We start from the raw sequence: 19193 nt of genomic DNA on the forward strand, positions 1-19193 counted from the left end.
CAGTGCAATGCTGCCTTCAGGGACTGCAGTCCCTTGTCAGGCATCCTCCTCCTCCTCACTCAGCCTCTGTCTGTCTTCTGTGTAACAAAGTGCTCTTAATTGTCCTTTGGTATCATTTTTTTTGGAATTTTTAAAATTAATTTATTCATATTACATCTCAATGGTTATCCCATCCCTTGTATCCTCCCATTCCTCCCTCCCTCCCATTTTCCTCTTACTTCCTCCCCTATGACTGTGACTGAGGGGGACTTTCTCCCCCTTTATATGCTCATAGGGTATCAAGTCTCTTCTTGGTATCATTTCTTGAGATGAGGTGTTATTGGGCTTCATATTTGATGTTCTTGTTGCTGTGACTTGATTGATTCAGCTTCAAGGAAAGATTTACTTTAGCTCGTGGTTTTCCAGAGGGGCACAGTCCACCATGGAAGGGGCATGTGGTAGAGCAGAGAGGCTCACGTCACAGTGGAGCAGGAGATGAGGATGGGGGAGGTGATGGCCACTTCTGGCTTTCTCTTCCCTTTCATTTATTCAGGCTTCCATGCGTGTGAGGATTTTGATGTTCTGTGTTTTTAGGATACTGGGCCTCTGCCGCAATACTAAGCATAAGATGCTGCATTATTTTGGCTTGCATCTCTGACACTACTAGAAACTCTGAACAGCCTTCTGTAGGAGACTTTTCTGCTCATGGATTGCACGAGATAGTCTTTAAAATACAATGCTTAGAGTCCTGGTCTCAGGGAAGTCACTTGACAGTCCTTCATTATGATAGTGACATTCACTATAATTTACTGAGCTAAATTCCTTTTTTTTTTTTTTTTAACTATTTTGATAGCTTCCACTCTTTCCTTTTTATTGTTATATTTCATTCTGGAAGAAAGTATAACAAAATCAATAGATGATTAGAGTTGAAATTACTTCTATGCTTTTTGTTGTTGTTGTTCTGAAGTTGGCAGAAATTAACTTAATTTTTCACTTATGTTTGAAATGGTTTTTGAAAAAGCTTGTGATTCTTTGTGATCTTTTTCACATACATAGCTCACCGGGGCCTTGCAGTTAATTAAGTGTTTCCTTAATATTGAGCCATTGGAGGGACAGATATCAACAGAAATACCTAAGGGACCAATTTATACGTAAGTCGCAGGGAAGGGAAAGGCACTGTGAGCCTGTTCTGCCCTTGGGTGGATGCACTTGAGGCTTGGAACACCTCGCCCTTGTTTCTGCTGTGTCTTGATCTGCACTCTACACACCATGGTTTCTAAGCACAGCTAGAAAGGCTCAACTACCTCAGAGCTAAGGGGATGTTCTTTTCAGGAGCAGAGACTCCTCTTTCAGCTTTTGACTGACATTGGTTTTTAGCCTCTTAGTCATGTATTGTTGATATCAGCAACACTTCCATGATATTTATTCCTTTAAGTTCTAGAAGCTGGGAAGCCCGCGGTTGTAGCGCTTTGCAAGGATGGCTGTCTCTCAGTGTTCAGACTGTTTCACTTCCGTGTTGTTTTCTTCCTTTTTCTCCTTCCTGTTTCTAGTGCTGGATATCCAATCCAGGGCTTCCTTTGTGCTAAGTGCATTCTGTAGGTCCAGCCCACTTCTTGACCTGCCCTTCTGCTGCAGCGAGGGGGCCTTTCCTGTTTTGTTTCATAAGTACTCTAATACTATTCACAAGGGCCACACCCTCCAGGTTTAACTGTCTCCTCAAAGCTTCCCTCTCAGATAGCATTGCACTGGGCATTAGAGCTTTAGGCTATGGACTATTTGGACAGATAGAAACATTTAGTCCACTGCAGCCTCCTTCAGGAGGGGAAGGTTTAGAAGTTTTCAGAGAGAAAAGCATCTCCGGTGGACGCGCTTTGTCTGCCTCCTACTCAGTGCCGGGGGCTACTCCATGCATCCGTAAGGACTCGCCCCGGAAGTTCAGCCTCTGCACTAAGCTGGCCCTCTCAGTGCTTCCTGTATTGATCAGTGAATAGTCCCCTCACCCTGATTTAGAAATCAAACCTAACCCACGGTTTTAAAGATTTGTGTCTTTGCTCTGTATCTTTGTTAGTGTAGGATGGATATAAACAGAGAAGGGGGATTCTCAGCTTGGAAATTTGTCAGTGCGCAGATCAAGAAGACGTAATTGGGGCCTGGTGTTGTGGTATACACCTTTAATCCCAGCATTCAGGAGGCAGAGGCGGGTGGATCTCTATGAGTTTGAGGCCAGCCTCGTCTATATAGCAGGTTCCAGGCCAGCCAGGGCTACATAGAGAGCCCCTGTCTCAAAAAATCTAAAAGAATAAACAAAGACATCATTTTTTCTTAAAAAAAAATTTTTTTTTGCCATTATGTTTTCTTTAAAAAACATTTTGCTGAGTTGGCTGAGCAGTTAAGAGCATGGGTTGCTCTTTCACAAAACTTGGGTTCAATTCTCAGCACCCACATGGCAGCTCCCAGTGATCTGTAAATCCAGTTCCAGGGACTCCAGCCCCCTTTTCTGGCCTCTGTGTGCAGTGCACACATGTGGTACAGAGACATACAGGCAGGCAAAAACAAAGCAAACAAACAAACATATACCAAAGTTAAAATTCTTAAAAAACATTTTTAATTAATTAATTAATTAATTAATTGTGTGTGTGTGTGTGTGTGTGTGTGTGTGTGCGCGCGCGAGTGCGCATGCGTACACCTAGGTACCACGACAGCTTGTGGGAGTAGGATCTCTTCTCCCACCATGTGGATTTTGACGCTCAAGCTCAGATGGCCAGTCTTGGAGGTAGCGCTCCCTTGCTGTTGCTCATTTTGTTTTCATTAGGAAACTAAGCTGGTGTTCGTTTCATCTGCTGAGAAGGTTTCAGCTTCAGAGCCATTTGCTGCTCTACACTTTCCCAGGAAGCCTCCTGTTTGGTCTTGGGCAGTGTTTTGGGTTCTTCATTTTGTAAATCAAGTAGAAAACTAGCCCCTTGCTGTGAAGAGTCTCTTGACTGTAGATGCTATTGTGAATCGATTAACTCACCTGTGCTGCAAATTCTACTAGGAAGCTCTAGTTGTTACCTCTGCCTGGCAGGCTTTTTTTTTTTCCTTCCTTCTAGAATAAGGACCTAAAACAGGAACATGGCTCATGTTCAAAGTGCAGCAAGGGGCAGTTGTAGCTGGGGGTGAGTTGTAAAGGGGGGAGTGATGTGTAAGGACAGACGCAGGCAGCCTAACAATGGTTAAGGTCGTTACTGTATTTATTCATTTATGACATTAAACTCAAAATATGAGGGTCATTTATATGTGGAACATGTTTATGCACCTTACTAATTCTTTGTCATCAGTTCTCGCACTTATTGAGCAATCCACAATCTCTGTGCACTGGTGCTTCTGGCTATGGCTATCCGTTATTGTCCTCTAGATGGGGGGATTCATTCTTTAATTTGCATCACCCATCTTACAAACAGGAAATTACTGATGAGTCTATGTATAGGTTGTATGCTGATAGTTTTTATAGTCTCATGTCTTGCCATAAAGGGAAATCAGTAAAAAAAAAATCTGTTTGTTTTGAACACTTACTTATTGCTTTCAATGCAACAGGGATCACCATGCAACCATGATGGAGCTACATCTCCCAATCTTGCAGGCATGGAGCACTGATCACCATCTAAGTGAGGGGTTCCAGTGCCATGGATTTCCAGCAATCAATGACACGAATGAAGGGAGCAGAGACAGTGCATCCCCATAGAGCACTCAATGAATTAGAGATTCAGGAGCCAAATAAATGTCAATGTTTCTATAAGCTACTGAGCATTGGGTAAAAAAAAAAAAAAGCAATAAATCCTGGCAGATCTCTTTGAAGTTGTTGAAACCCCTCTTGGCTTTGTCTTTTCCCCATAGTGAGAAGTATTTCTCTAAGCTCATCCAACTCTGTAGTTATTCACTAGCACTTACCAGTTTGTTGAAGTTTATGAAACCCTTGATGGAAAGGGTCATGACTGATTCTTTCATTAAAGATTTATTCTTATTTTTAAAAGGTACTTTAATTAGTGTGTGTGTGTGTGTGTGTGTGTGTGTGTGTGTGTGTGTGTAGGTGGTTAGAGGCTTGTTGGATCCCGTGGAGCTTGAGTTAGACAGTTGTAAACTGCCTGATGTGGGATCTAAGAATCAAACACAGCCCTCTATAAGTACATACAGGTTTTTAACCACTGAGCCATCTCATCAACTTATTTAATTCTTATTTTTTAATTCTGTAAATGTATGTGTCTATTTTGTGCATATGAATCCAGGCGGCTACTGAGTCTAGAAGAGTGTTTAATTCCTAGAACTGGTGTTACAGGAAGTGGTGAGCTGCCCATGTGAGGACTGGGAATCGAACGTGGGTCTTCCGCAAGAGCAGTGTGCCCTCAACTGCAGAGGCATCTCTCTGAGTCTTTATTGTGATGGAGTCTCTGGTATAATGTAGGTGCTGAGAAAATGGTGGCAGGATTACTTGGAGTAAGATTACCAGGGCTTTTGTGCCCTGCACAGAGATCCCCAGTTGGCATTCACTTTTGCTGTAACATAACATCCAGAGCAGAAGCAAGTCACATGATGTTCAAAGACAGTGACAGCAAAAGGTTGGCATGAGTAGCCGACAGAAGGGCAGGAGAGACTATCAAGCAGCCCCTAAACAATACTCCCAGTCACTTCCGGTACTCTAGAAAATAATTTTAAGGTGTGACCGTTGTGTTTGAGGGGACTAAACATTACAGAGGTTTGGTTACTCTTAGCAGATATGTTTTGTGTACAGAGTTTTACATTTTAAAAAATAAATTCGCAATGTCCTTTCATCAACTACATCAACAATCTCCATTGCAAAATGTTTTGATGTACTTATGAGCAAAGTTCTCAACCTACATGTCTATTTATTAGCAGCTGTGTGACAAAGAGATATTTATTTCAACATTTTCATGGTTACTCATTTTTTTCTACATGAAAGAGTACTATATGGCAAACTAGAGACTCAGTTTCTCCTTTTTGCTCTGAAACTGGCAGCCAGCATGTGTGATCTTGAGATAATCTGGGATAATCTTTAAAAAAATTTTTTTTTTTAAATTTTCATTTCTGTGCAATGAAGATTGGTGGCATGCAGGGCTTGGCCCAGCTAGTGTGTGTGTGTGTGTGTGTGTGTGTGTGTGTGTGTGTGTGTGTGTGTGTTTGTGTTCTATGATACTAGTGTTTTCATAGGTTTACAAGTGAAAATTCAACATTTCAGCCAATGCTGGAGAGACAGCACCTCGTAACATGTAGGATGCATCGAGACTTTGAAACTCCTGCTCTCCTCAGACAGCTGCATGGGACTTGTCCGTTTCTGCCCTGCTATTATTTTTGTGCGTTGCAGCAGTGCATTTTAACCTTTATGAGTGGCTATAAAGTGGCAATGCCACAGAAGGGAAAACACCACAGAGCCTTTGAAGGCTAGTCTTTGGTCTGTTTTATCTATCTGTTCCTCCTAGCACACATTCGTGGTGCTGTAAAAAGAATGAAATGTCTACGACCCCTTTAAAATTAAATCCAATTTAAGTTTGTCTTTAAGAGAGACCAAGAAAAAGCTCAAAGGTTAGCCCATGATTTCACTGAGAGACATTAAGAACAGCAATACACTATAGATAACACATACTAAGCCTTAGTACAGTTTTCTGGTATGTTCTTTGAAGGTATCTTATGATAAAATGGAATAAAACTGGTTCATTTACCACGTTGATGTTTTTCTGGTTGAGTGTGTCTGTGTGTGAGTGTGTATTTGGGTATTTGCCTGTGCATAAATGCAGAAGCCAGAGGAAGGTGTCCTCTATGTCACTTGCTAACAATTCCTTTGAGACAGGATCTCTTTCTCTCTCTGAATATAGGGCTAGCATTTTTTTTTTAGCTAAACCCCCGCAATGCTCCTGTCTCTGTCATGTTGGATCTAGGGCTATAGTGATGTGTGGGATGCGTGTTTTCCTATGTAGGCATGCTGCAATTTGAATTCTGATCTTGGTGGTTGTGTAGAAAGTGCTCTTAATCACTGAGCCATCTCTATAGTCCAACATAGTAAATTGTTAAAGCTTTACCTCTTGTGAATGTTTTCTTTTTTCTTTTTATTTATTTTTCTCTTATGCAATACATCCTGATCACAGCTTCCCATCTCTCCAACATTTCCAGTTATCCCTAACCACCCATGTTTACTGCTCCTGTGTGTCCCTTCAGAAAAGAGCAGACCTCCCGAGGCTATCAATTGAATATGGCATAACAAGACGCAATAAGACTAGGCACAAACCCTCACATGAAGGCCGGAGACAACTCAGTAGAAGGTAAAGAGTCCTACGAGCAGGCAAAAGAGTCAGAGACAACCCCCCACTGCCTCTGCTAGGAGCCCCCTAAAGCCCTAAGCTAAACAACCATAATGTACACAGAGGACCTAGCATAGGCCACACAGATTCTGTGACTGTTGCTTCAGTCTCTGTGAGCCCCTCTGAGCCTTGCTTAGTTGATTCTGTGGACTGTGTTCTCCTGGTGTTCTCAACCCCTCTGGCTCCTAAAAATCCTTCCTTCCTTCCTCTCTTCTACAGGATTCCTTGAGCTCTGCCTCGTGTTTGGCTGTGGGTCTCTGCGTCTGTTCCCATCAGCTGCTGGAGGAAGCTTCTCTGACAACAATAGGGTTACACATTGACCTGTGAATAGAGCAAAATATTCTTAGGAAGCACTTCGTTGGCTTGATTCTTCTATCTCAGGGCTCTGGAACATGCAACTTCTGACCCCTGGTCATCCAGTCAGGGTCAGCCATGGGCTCACTCTCCTGGAGTGGGCCTCACATTAGAGCAGCCATTGGCTGGCTACTCTCCTAAATTCTGAGCCGCCACTGCCCCAGCATATCTTGCAGTCAGGACAGATTGTGAATTTGTTTTTTTTTTTTTTTTAGACTCTTGAGTTTTGCAATTACCTATAATAGGACGTGAAAGGTCAATTTGTATGGAAGCCATCTGAAAACAACATCGTCACAGGACACTGAGCGATAGACTCTGTGGTGGATGATGTGGCGTGTATTGTGACACTAAACTATTTCACTTTCCACCTTGTTCCTTCCAAATCAGGTCCTCCTTGCCCTGTTTTCTTATTTTCCCCCTTGCTGTGTTTATCGAATCTCTGCATGTGTGTGCTTTAGCAGTGACAACGATGAAAATAGACGGAGGTGTAGAGTTGCATCGTTTTTTTCCAGGGCGCCTACCTGGTGTTTGTTGTCACAGTGCCCCAGCACAAGGAGCTCCTTTGTCCTGGGAACCAAGGCTAAGTCACTTCTCCCCGTTTTATGATTGTGCTCAACTTGACCTCTGCCTATCTGATGGTGTATTTTCAACAAAAACAGAATTCTTAACGGTGTTTATTTTTATGATTGACTGTAAAAAGAAAAGAAAAATCTTTCCTTCCAACCTTACCTGTTGGCAGAGGAAGCCAGCTTCTCCTTCCACCCGTATACTGGAAGGAGGCGCAATAAAGACAACAAACATGCTGGTCTCAGGACCCACTATACCCAGCAAAGGGGGAGCTTTTGAGGCCAGTTTGAAACTGTAAAACTCTTGCATAATAGCAAAAATGCTCCATTTAACTTTTCTTCTTCTTTTCTTAAATTAAACATTTTTATTTTTACATATATATTTATTTTATTACACATATATACAAGAAACTACCTTTAGCTTTTTTTTTTTTTTTTTTTGGACACAGGGTTTCTCTGTGTAGTCCTGGCTGTCCTAGACTCACTTTGTAGACCAGGTTGGCCTCACACTTACAACGATCCACCTGTCTCTGCCTCCCCAAGTGCTGAGATTACAGGCATGTGTCACCACACCCAGCTTGAGAATGCTCCATTTAACTTGTAAAATGCTCTGCTTTTCTAAGGAATTTCTTTCCTTGTTCTGATCCCAGCCTTGGGAATGCTCTGGAGTCGAGGCATTCCCTCATGCAATCATTCCAGAATTCACTTTAGATACGAGATTGTTTAGGGGGAACAGTGGTGGATTAATTCATGGATAGTCAGGCAAATTCTTACTATTTAGTATTGTTATCTTTAAATGCTTGTTAGTTGTTTTGATTAAAATTGCCCACTAAAGACAATAGCTTTGACAAATATTGGAAGGATGTGCAGTAATTTATTCCTTTCAATACTGTAATATTTCATTTGAGTGGGTTTTTTTTTTAATCAATAAAGAGCAATTTAGTTCTTAGAGAAACACATTCCAATTGATTTGTGTGGAATCCTCATGCAATGTTAAATGGTTAAGTAAGGTTATGGAAAAATAAATTGTGTTTTTGGGTTGGAGAGTTTATGATGGAGAGTGATGCTCTAAAATTGATGAAACTGGTCAGATCTCTTAACATATAGACTTAATATATGTGTTTAGAAGACAGTTTCTAATCAGGAGTCCAAAGCTCCGAAGGGAAACCAGGCCAGTAGGTTAAAATACTAAGCACGTGGACAGATGGAAATGTGCGTAAGTGATGTTGCTTCCTGTTGATGGCACCCATTCCTTCTGTGTCACCCACAGTTTTGGGGTCTTATTCTGAGTTACTTCTGACTTCCCCCAGTTTTAGTCTATGTGGTAGAGATCATCTCTAACCCTTGCTTCCTGCCAACCAGACTTGCCAATCAGTGTGCCGCTTCCCTCTGGTCCAACTGATTGATTATAGAATATCACTCTATTGGGTCCAATACAACAAAACCTCACTATCTTAAAATTTATACTGAATGTATGTATGTGCATGTGTACATATATCCAGGACCAAAAGGATTCTCACAGCCGTGCCATGGTATGCGTGTGGGGACCAGAAGACAACTTTCAGGAGTCAGCTCTCTCCTTCTGCTGTATGTGTCCTGGACATCGAGCTCAGGCCATCAGACTTACAGCAGGCACTGTATCCACTGAGCTATCTCACTGGTCCAATTCTAGTATTTTTATTACGACCATTAGAACTTGAAATGCACTGTAACAATGGAGCCAGGCGTATGCCTGACTGTTGGGTCTACATAGAACTAAAGTCATGAAAACTGAATGTACAATGTGTGTGTGTGTGTGTGTGTGTGTGTGTGTGTGTGTGTGTGTGTGTGCGAGAGAGAGAGAGAGAGAGAGAGAGAGAGAGAGAGAGAGAGAGAGAGAGAGAGAGAGAGAGAGACAGAGACAGAGACAGAGAAAGAGAGACAGATAGAGAGACAGAGAGACAGAGAGACAGTGACAAAGACAGAGAGGGGGAGGGGAGATAATTAAGAACCTTTAAGTCCATGAATCCTAGTTATTTATAGCTACATCTGGCTACAAACATTTCAATTTTATGAACCAATAAGGTCCCCTTTTCATTTGAGATTGTTTGAACTGGTTTGTTCTATGTCACTAATATAAAAAGAAAAAAAATGCAAATGTAGAAAAGCTACATTATCAGGGGCTGCTGAATAACCACACAGTAATTGATGAGAGTTTACAGAGACAAGAAATTGACACAGAGAGAGTTAAAAAGAGGTGTGGCTTTCAGCGTGAATGTTGTCCATGCACTGGAAAACAAGGGTGCTGTGTGGATTGTGAATGTGGGAGCCAGCATGACCTCCCAGGGATGGAGGAAAAGGACATTGCCAGGAGCTAAGGAAAGAGTGGACAACTTCCTTTGCTTATAAAAGGCATGCCTTGTCACTTGGGGTTGGTACCTTGGAGTCCACTGTTCCTCCTCCACTGCCACACATCCAGGAAGTCATCTTGTCCTGCACATGTCCCTCCACAGTTACTCGTGGCTTCCTACCTTCTTTCATGCCTCAACTGCCAAGAGCCTGGCCCAGGTGCTTAATGTTCATTTCTTGGAACCTGTAAAGGCTGCCTTGCTGCTCCTGTGCCCACACCCTTCCCCTGTGGGTTTTGTCCCTTAGCCTGCTGCCAGGTTGTTAGCGCTGATACTCAGTTCTGATTGTGAAATATCAACACACACACACACACACACACACACACACACACACACACACACACACACACCTGTGAACTGGGAACTGGAACAGGCCTTCACTCACCATTTGATCTTGGGGAAAGTTCTTCACTTCTTTATTTGTGGGGTGCTAGTCTTTGAGGTTAGGATTACCAGGTTCTTAGATATTCATTGCCTCCACCAGTCCTTAAAACACAAAGGTCCCTCTCTTAACTTATGGGCACTAGCTGAAATGAAACCCTTCCTGACTCTGATGCTGCCTTGTTCATTTCTTCCTTTGCCATGTTACCCAGAATCCTATTCATTCTCTTAAATCTAAGCTAAGAGGTTGTTTGAAACTTTCCTGTATTCCCAGCAGAGAATATCTTATCCCCCCATCTTCATCACAGTGCAATTTGTCGTATTCTGTGCATGTGTCTACATCTTATCTTCTGTCAAATTACCAGTGATTTCAGGATGAAGCCATAGTCACACTCATCTGCCATTGTAGCCTTCAGGATTCCAAACATAGTAGCCAGTTTTCAGTAAGTGCTTTGAATGAAAAGACATGTTATGTTGAGGCACCACCCAGGTAGGCATCTTGTAACATCCCTTAAGGCTGTTGGATATTATTTGTCTGCTGGATAAGGTCACATGCTAATTAAACCATGGCCTCTTGAGCTGGGTGGTGCTGCTGGAGCAAGAGTTGCCTACTCCTACGTGGGCCAGGAACACACCAGCTGTCATTTCTGGGTGAAAGTCTCGTTAGCGTCCTTAAAGGGCTTCCTAGGAGGCCACACCAGCCCATCTTTCCTGGGTGTGAGTAGGGTAACAGTGAGCTTATGCTGTGCAGAACAATGTGGTCCCCTCTTTTGTAGTTCCTGACAATAGAGAGAAGTGGAGGGAAAGCAAATTCTAAAGGAAAGAGCAGAAATGCAGAGAAGGAAGGATTGGGAAAAGAGTAGCTGGAAAGAGGGAGTGGGAGAGAGATAGCAACATCCTCCATAATCCTTTTTACAGCAAGATGATCAATTCCAGACCTGTGGTGAAGCCAAGTATTGACAAAGCCACTGCCATGGCCAACAGCTTAGAATTATGTGGCTCTCTTCTACCTTGGACCATGAACTTCGAGACCTTCCTTTGTGGGGCTGGTTTTCCTGTGAGCCTGTGGGGAAATAGATGGCTGTACTTGGGTGAACCCTCACTGTCTATTTATTGGCTTCCCCTCTCCACCCACAGCAACTTAAATCATTAAAATCCTGTATAATTAAAATTTCATCCAAGTCACACCAGTTATGTTTGCTGGCCACAGTGGGGAGTATAAATATCTTAGAAAGGGCTGAAGACAGAGGGCGGCTTCCTGCCTGTGGTTTGGGCTCAGTCTGCTACTGTGTGCCATCTGCAGCCTGCTGAGGGCTGGGGGCCCTGATCCTCAGCTCTGTTCTTACTGGACCTTCACTCAGCCTGAGAGTGGCCAGTCATTGGTGGGATTGGAGATCTGCCATGTCCGTGATAGAACTCTCTTCTTTTGGTCTTTGGCTTCCCAACTTATTTGAATTAGAACATCTAAATTATTGCTTCCTTCTTCCAGGTGACTGGAAAATAGGAGAGTGCCATCCTTCCTGTGCTAACATTAGACTAATTTCCTGAAACACTATTTGCATTACTATCATACTCTTCAGAAACCCAGTGTTTCACATAGCTAATGTGGGGGTGTAATCCAGATGCTGTTACTATCACCCCAGTCGAGATGCAGTGACAGTCTTGAGATCAGCATGTGACCTAGTTTGAGTTCCCATGTGGCCAACCCTGAGACATGGTTCTGGGTATGAACAGAAGGGTGGTGGTGGGAAAATAAGACAAGAAACAAAGGAAGCTACCAGAAGGGTGTGTGGTAAACCAGTTACCAGCCTAGGTACCCAGAGGCCAGCTCTCCTGAGGAAATGCTGGGAAGTTGTGTAGAACCTCTTCAGTTACCCCATGTGAGGTCCGAGAAAGCTGGACATCACTTATCGTATTTCCTCTGATGACACTGGGTGGGACGACGAGTCCCAGGGGCTTAATGCTTTAACACTTTCTGTTCAGACACATGCTACACTGTCAGGTAAAAGACCTCAGGCCAAAAGCTGCTGCAGTGTGCAGTTCGGAACATTCTTCACAGTGGAACTTTTTCTTACTGTGGAGACATAAGCGTAACACACATGTACCTTTTCAACAGTCTTTATGTGCATAGCTGAGTTTCTCTGGAGGCACTCACAGTGCCATGTAGCTATCAGTAACCATTTTTCTCGGACAGACCGTTACACTGACTACATGCCAGCTCCTTATCACACTTCCGTGGCTGCGACTCTCCTGGCGTCACTTTAGTTGTGTTCTTTGTCAACTTCAAGACTAGACCTTGACCTTGGGCTGGGCCCTCGTCCTTGTCAAAATCCTATCATTCGCTAGAATTCCGATGAGTCTTTATCCTAAATATCTGAGCACCGCCCCCTGCCCCCCTCCTCATCTGATCAAATTCCTTATAACTATCCCACGGTCCTCCGGGTAATATCTGGTCCCTGAGGCCTGGCCCTACCCAGAACCATGCTGGATCAGCTGAGAAGCCCCTCCCACTAGCCATGTCTCCTCCTAGGAATCTCATAGCCACTGCCTTGCTCTCCATGGCTGTAAGCGTCCTCTCTTTATCTTGATGACCACGAGACTGAACTTCAGTTTTAAGCTGAAGTTTCTTTTTTTGTTGTAATATCGCTAACTAGAATCCATTTATACTGTTCTAATTATTGTCGACTTCTGATTTTGATAACTCAAATTTCTGAAAACCCTAATTACCTCTGTCTTCGTGAATTTGCCTGTTTTTAGGGCCTACACTACGTTAGTCCATTCCAACTTCTATAATGAAATACTGTAAACCTGGATGGTTATCAAGAGCAGAAGTTTACTTCTTATAGTATTGGAGGCTAAATGTTGAAAATAAATATTTGGAATTCTCAAGGTCTGTTTCTTGGCTCATGTATGGGATATTCTATTTATCCTCATATGGGAGAAAAGGCCAAAATAACTTATGCCATCTTTACATGTGCTCTAATTCCACATGTGAAGGCTTTCCTACCCATGATCTCCTAAAGATTGTTCTTAATGCTATCACATGAGAGACTCATTTTTCAATGCTAGAATCCCATGTATGTTAGGCAAGTGCTCTAAAATATGCCATTTCCAAAGCTTATGTTGATTTGAATGAGATTGGGCTCCATGGGCTTGCATATTTAAATGCTTGGTATGCAGTTGGTGGAACTGTTTGGGCAGGACTAGGTGGGCCTTTGTTGGAGGAAGTATATCACTGGGATTGGGCTTTGAGGTTTCAAAAGCCTTGCATTCCCAATTAGCTCCCTCTGTCTAGGGCTTGTAGATCAGATGTAAGGTCTGTACCACTTGAAAGGAGATTTCTTAGGCTTGGTACTGAGGGTTTTGTTTATTTATTGTTCTTGTGAGGCTCTTGTTAGCCCAAGGGGTTTTACATCTACATATATGTGTGTGTATGTGTGTGTGTGTGTGTGTGTGTGTGTGTGTGTGTGTGTGTATTGATTCCTTGAGGTCTTATCAAACAATTTTGTGTTATTTGTCCCTTGTCCTTCCATTAGCTATATAGAAGCTTTATAGTTTTATGTGGTCCCAGTTGTCAATCGCTGGCCCTGATTCCTTGGCAAATGGAATCCTGTTCATAAAATCCTTCCTCTACGTATATATTTCTTGCACGGTATTGCCTATGTTCTTTTAGAACAATTTTAATATATTTGGCTTTCAAATTAAGGTTTTTGATTCGTTTGAATATGATTTTTGTGCAGGGTTCTTCTGCTATGGACAGCTGGTTTTCTCAGTACCGTTTCCTGATGGTGCTGTCTTTTCTCTGGTGTGTGCTTTCTGCCTCTTTGTCAAATATCAGATGACTATAGTCGCAAGTTCTCATATTTGGGTCTTCTATTTTATTCTATTGGTCTTCATGTCTATATTTATGCTAGAACCACATTGTTTTTATGACTATAGCTCTATAATATATATTGAAGTCTGGGATAGCAACTTCTTTAGTATTAACCTTGCTCAGTATGGCTTTGGTTATCTGGGAGCTTTCTCCTTTTCTGTATGAATTTGGTTTTTTTTTTTTTCTGTTTATATGAAATATGGTGTGGGTATGATTGGGATTGCATTGAATCTATAAATTGCTTTTGGTACATTGGTCTTTTAATAGTATTAATTCTACGGATCCAGAAATATGGGCTGTCTTTCCATTTTCTAGTATCTCAGTCACTTAATTCAGAGATTTGGAGTTTCCATTGTAGAAGAGCTTCGTCTCCTTGGTTGTGTTATTCCAAGATACTTTATTGTTTTTGATGCTATTGTAGATGAAATTGTGTCCATGATCTTGTTCTCACTGTGTTTGTTGGTGGTGTATGGAAACATTGTGGAGTTTTATACATTGCTATTGTAAACTGCCACTTTGCTGAAAGTATTGTTTTTTGTTTGGTTGGTTTTTTTGGAGGTTTTCTGGTAAAAATATTTTGGTAACTCTTATCTATCGTATTATATCATCTGCAGATTGGGATAATTTGACTTCTTATCCTATTTTTCTTCCTTTAATTTCTTCACTTGCATTATTGTACTAGCTAGTACTTCCACAGAAACCCACAACTGGACAGGATGCAGAGATCAAGAGATTGTGGGGAAGCCCAGCCCCAACAGATACATCCACATCTCAGTTCCCGAATCTGTGGTTCAGGAATATTAAAGAAGAGAGGGCACAAAGATTCTAATAGCTAGAAGTCTGTCATGAAGCAGTCTCTCCTAAAAAAAAGGCTGCATAAGCAAAACTGGGGTGATGGTAATATCAATTGACGTGGTAATGTGTGAGGGAAACATTTTAGTTCTACTTCTCAAAAAAGAACTGCTAGGAAAAGAAGAATTAGCCTCTCCCCGGGATAAGACATTTAAACATCTAGACTGGCAATACAGACCCTATACCTCACCCCCATTGGAAGGAAATGGAGTATTACTTGAACTGGAATATCAGTTTTTTCCTGTCTTTGGGCTTGGGTTGGAAAGTTGGCTCTTCCTGCTGCTTTTTAAATAAAACTGCACAGATCCCTGTGGGCCTTCAGAGTGCCAGCTTGTGGAAGGTGTAACCCCAGTTCCTCAACATATGCTCTTTCTAAGCACACAACCATGGTTCTGCTGCTCCCATTTTTTCTGGAGAGTGATGACTAGTTCAGAGAGCAACTGAAGAGGATGATGAGTGTCCACCCAGATTGTGACAGCGACAAGAATTTGTTCGCAATGGATATCTATAAACTTTGCATTGTTTTTTTTGTGAATTAAAATTGAATGAATGTTTTCTCTGACATGCTTTTCGTCCATTTAGTATTTACTTTTTCTGCGATATTCAGACCTGGTTGTATTCCAGATGCCCACGAAACTGAAGGCAGCTGCTGGAAATGTTGTCCCGGAACAGAGGACTCTGAATGCTTGATGACATCATCCTCAAAATGAAGCTGCTGTGTCCCACAATGATTCTGGTAGCACTAGTCAGGTGATGAAGCAGAATAAAGCACTGATCTCCTCTGTGATGTTCTCTCAAGATCAGGAACAAATATACTATCATTGTAGGCTACTTAGTGTTCCATGCAGTGAGGAGGGAGTAAAGAGCTGATGTTCCTAAGCTTCCAATCCAGGTCATTTTTGTCCTATTTGTTCTGTGTGATTGCTTCAGAATTTGGCCTCATTTCACCAGCAGTGAATAAAGGAGCCTCACCTCACTCCTTCCGCCTTGGTGTGTCTCACCAGCCAGTGGCATTCACATCAACTGAAAACTCACAAATGGCAAACTCTAGCTTGTCCCCGACTTACTAAATCTGAGTCCATGTTACAAAAAGGTTTTCCAGTGAGGCATCACATTTCAGATTCAGCCTCGAGAAAGAAGTTCTGGCTTAAAAACGTGTATGGTTTGTGTTTTCATCAATGGGAGTCTCTCAACAGCATTATTTTTAATAGCTTAAAGACTTAAAAGTTAACTGGTCCCATCTTTTCATTTCATTTTATAGGGAAATAAAAGCAGAGTTCAAAGAGATTCATTGTCACAGAGTGCTGCGCTCATAACTTCATCTGAGATTGTTTTTTATTATAACAGAGTACTTTCAGCATCTTCATTTTGGACATGAGAAAAATGAGGTCTAGGCATGTGAATATACTTTTATGAATCAAGAGCATATGCAGTTGGACAGAGGAAACAAGATTGGGCTACAAAACAGACACCTCCTGTTCGTATCATAACTTCTTGTTGATTGGCTTGGGGTCTCTTGCTCTGTATCACCATACTGTTTCATGGTAGGATTTATGCTAATGGGATGAGTGTTACATGGAGCAGGGTCAGAGGGACCATGTCGGAAACATACTGGGCTTTATAATTGCATGGGCCACTTATTCCCATGTCATTGCCTTCGACAACTCATGTGCCTATGGCTAAGAACAATGCTCCAATAAAAAGTTAGTGCCCTTGCAAATATTTAACCAGGAACTGATTTATTGTATTTGCTGATTTTAGTGTAAATATATTTCTTTATGAGTAGAGGCAGTGTAGCTCGGTGATTGAGCCCTTTATTAGTGAGTACAAGGCTCTAGCTTCTATTTATAACCATTCATATATAGGCATATGAGGACACACACACACACACACACACACACACACACACACACGTTTCTTTCATGGTTGAAACATTTGAAAGATATCATATCATATCATCACATCAACTCTCATGGTTGAAACATGAAACCTATTGCACTAGGAACATATTGTTATTCAAAGTGTTGGTACAGACATTGTGCACACTCTACTCTTCAGCTTCTTAGAGGCAACTCCCTAGCACCATTGAATAATCCTCAAATAGGAGTGAAACTGACAAAGAACAACATCATCTATCAACAGAAGATGACTAGATATAAATATAGCAGGGTATTTGGAAATGAACACAAGTATCAAATCTACTATGGCAATTAATCAGAGAAATAACTGGTCCATGGAAAGATTGAGAGAAGTTGGAAGATCAAACACTGTTACAACAAATTTCAAATGTTTTGCTGCATATACATTTACATGGTTAGCTATTATTTCTTCAGTAAACAATCATTGAAAGTGAAAGCTCTTTTACCCTCCAATGGTTCTATTTGTGTGGTCATATTCTGAATAATGACTTCTTGGACAATGACATTGTCTTGGTGTTATTTTATGTTTCTTTGATAAAATACACTGACAAAAGCAATTTAAGGGAGAAGAGGTATACTTCTGGGTTACAGTCTATCATTTCACGGAAGTCAAGGTGCCAGAACTTGAAGTAACTAATTGCTTTATGCCCGTAGTTGAGAGTAGATAACAATGGCTTAATGCGTGAGTGCCAGTGTGCAGCTGATTTACTCACTCTTATATAGTTCAAGATTCTCTGCCTAGGGAATGGAGCCACTCATATTGGGTGGGTGTTTCCACGTCAACTAAAGTAATCAAGAGTCCTCCATGGACATAGTCATAGACCAATATAATCTAGACAACCCTTCATTGAAACTCCTTTCCCAGGTGTATTTAATGGTGCCACATTGGCAATTTCAAGCGATCCCAGGTGTGTGTGTGTGTGTGTGTGTGTGTGTGTGTGTGTGTGTGTGTGTATGTGTCTGTGTGTGTGTGTGTGTGTGTGTGTGTGTGTGTGTGTATGTACAAAATTCAAGAGGTAGACACTGGTATAAGCAAACCCACTGCACTGACAGTTGCATGAGAATACAGGATCCATTTTTACAATGATTGTTAGTGTTTATGTATTTACAATGGTTTTTAATTGTTAGAATATATTATTTATATTTATAAGAATGTTAGTTGTAAAAGGGTACACTGTGTTATGCCAACAGCAAGAAGCCTCATATACCTACCTTTATTGTCTTTCCCATGCGTCATTTTTTATTGTACTAGATCTTATCTCATTTTTGTTTATCACGGATTGAGAAGAAATAGGCTATTCTCTTCCTCTCTCTCTCTCTCTCTCTCTCTCTCTCTCTCTCTCTCTCTCTCTCTCTCTCCCTCCTTCCCTCCCTCCCTTATCTGTATGTGTGTGTGCATGTACACATACTGTATAGTTTGGATTTGTTCAAATATGCACTCTGTGATGCATAATGCATTTCCGAGTAGATGACTCTGCTTAGATGATGCACCACTGTACCTGAGACTGGGTTAAAACTAAATGCTCTCTATGACTGTCACATTTTCTTCCAGGGTCCTTTATTTCATTAGACTTTTTCTATTTAATGCAAAAGCAGCCATAGCACTGGGCCATCTGATGGTACATTTCATTTTGTCTTTTCATAGTTGACAAATCAGGCACTATCTGTCTATGTTAAGAGGATGCTAAAGAACAGATCAGGTATCATACTTTTACCAAGTCAATAGCACATAGATTTAGTGAATTACTTATCCAGTGGACTTGGAAGAACAGCAGCAAGTCACAGAAAGCTCTTGGTAGTTTACATATAAATATTTAGCCAAGAGAACATCATTCCTCAAGGTAAGGTGCCTTTAAAGTGATGTTAAATATTTTTCAAAACTAGAACATTATACAGTTATATTTATAGTCATTCAATGACTCAGACTCTTCTCACCTTGAAACCAAGTCTTGTGTAGCTCAGGGTGGCCTTGAACTAATTGCACAGCCAAGAATTGCCTTATACACCTGATCCTTGTTTCCTCCTGTCTCAAGTGCTGAGACTACAAGACCCAGCTTTTGATCTGACTTTATAAGAAACCCAAGGTTTAGAAAACTGGGCAAAGTGCCTAAGATCTAGCCTAATAAATCCATTTAATGTTTGTTTTATATAGTCTGCTTATAGTTGGATCTGAAGTAATTCATTAATTTCATGTGATATTTAAAAACTGAGAAAATGCTCATAGCTTTTTCTTCTATAGCATCCTCTTTATAGGGTGATGCAAAAGTGATCCCTGTAGTACATATTGTAAGGGTGTGGCCATTGGCCCTGAGAGCAGAAAGGTTTTCTGTCATCATAGACTTGTTGCCATGCCAAGCAACAAATCAGAAAGTCACATGAGGTCTCAGTTTTCTGGAAAGTTTATAATAAAAATCATTAGCTTAAAAATAATAGTACTGGAGATTTAACCCAAGATATTTCCTATGCTAGGAAAATGCTCTACCCTTGAGCTACATTTTCAACTCAATGAAAACCACTAATGGCATAAACACATG

Source organism: Acomys minous (assembly GCF_964271855.1).
Source record: "Acomys minous genome assembly, chromosome: 5".
Taxonomy (NCBI): Eukaryota; Metazoa; Chordata; class Mammalia; order Rodentia; family Muridae; genus Acomys; species Acomys minous.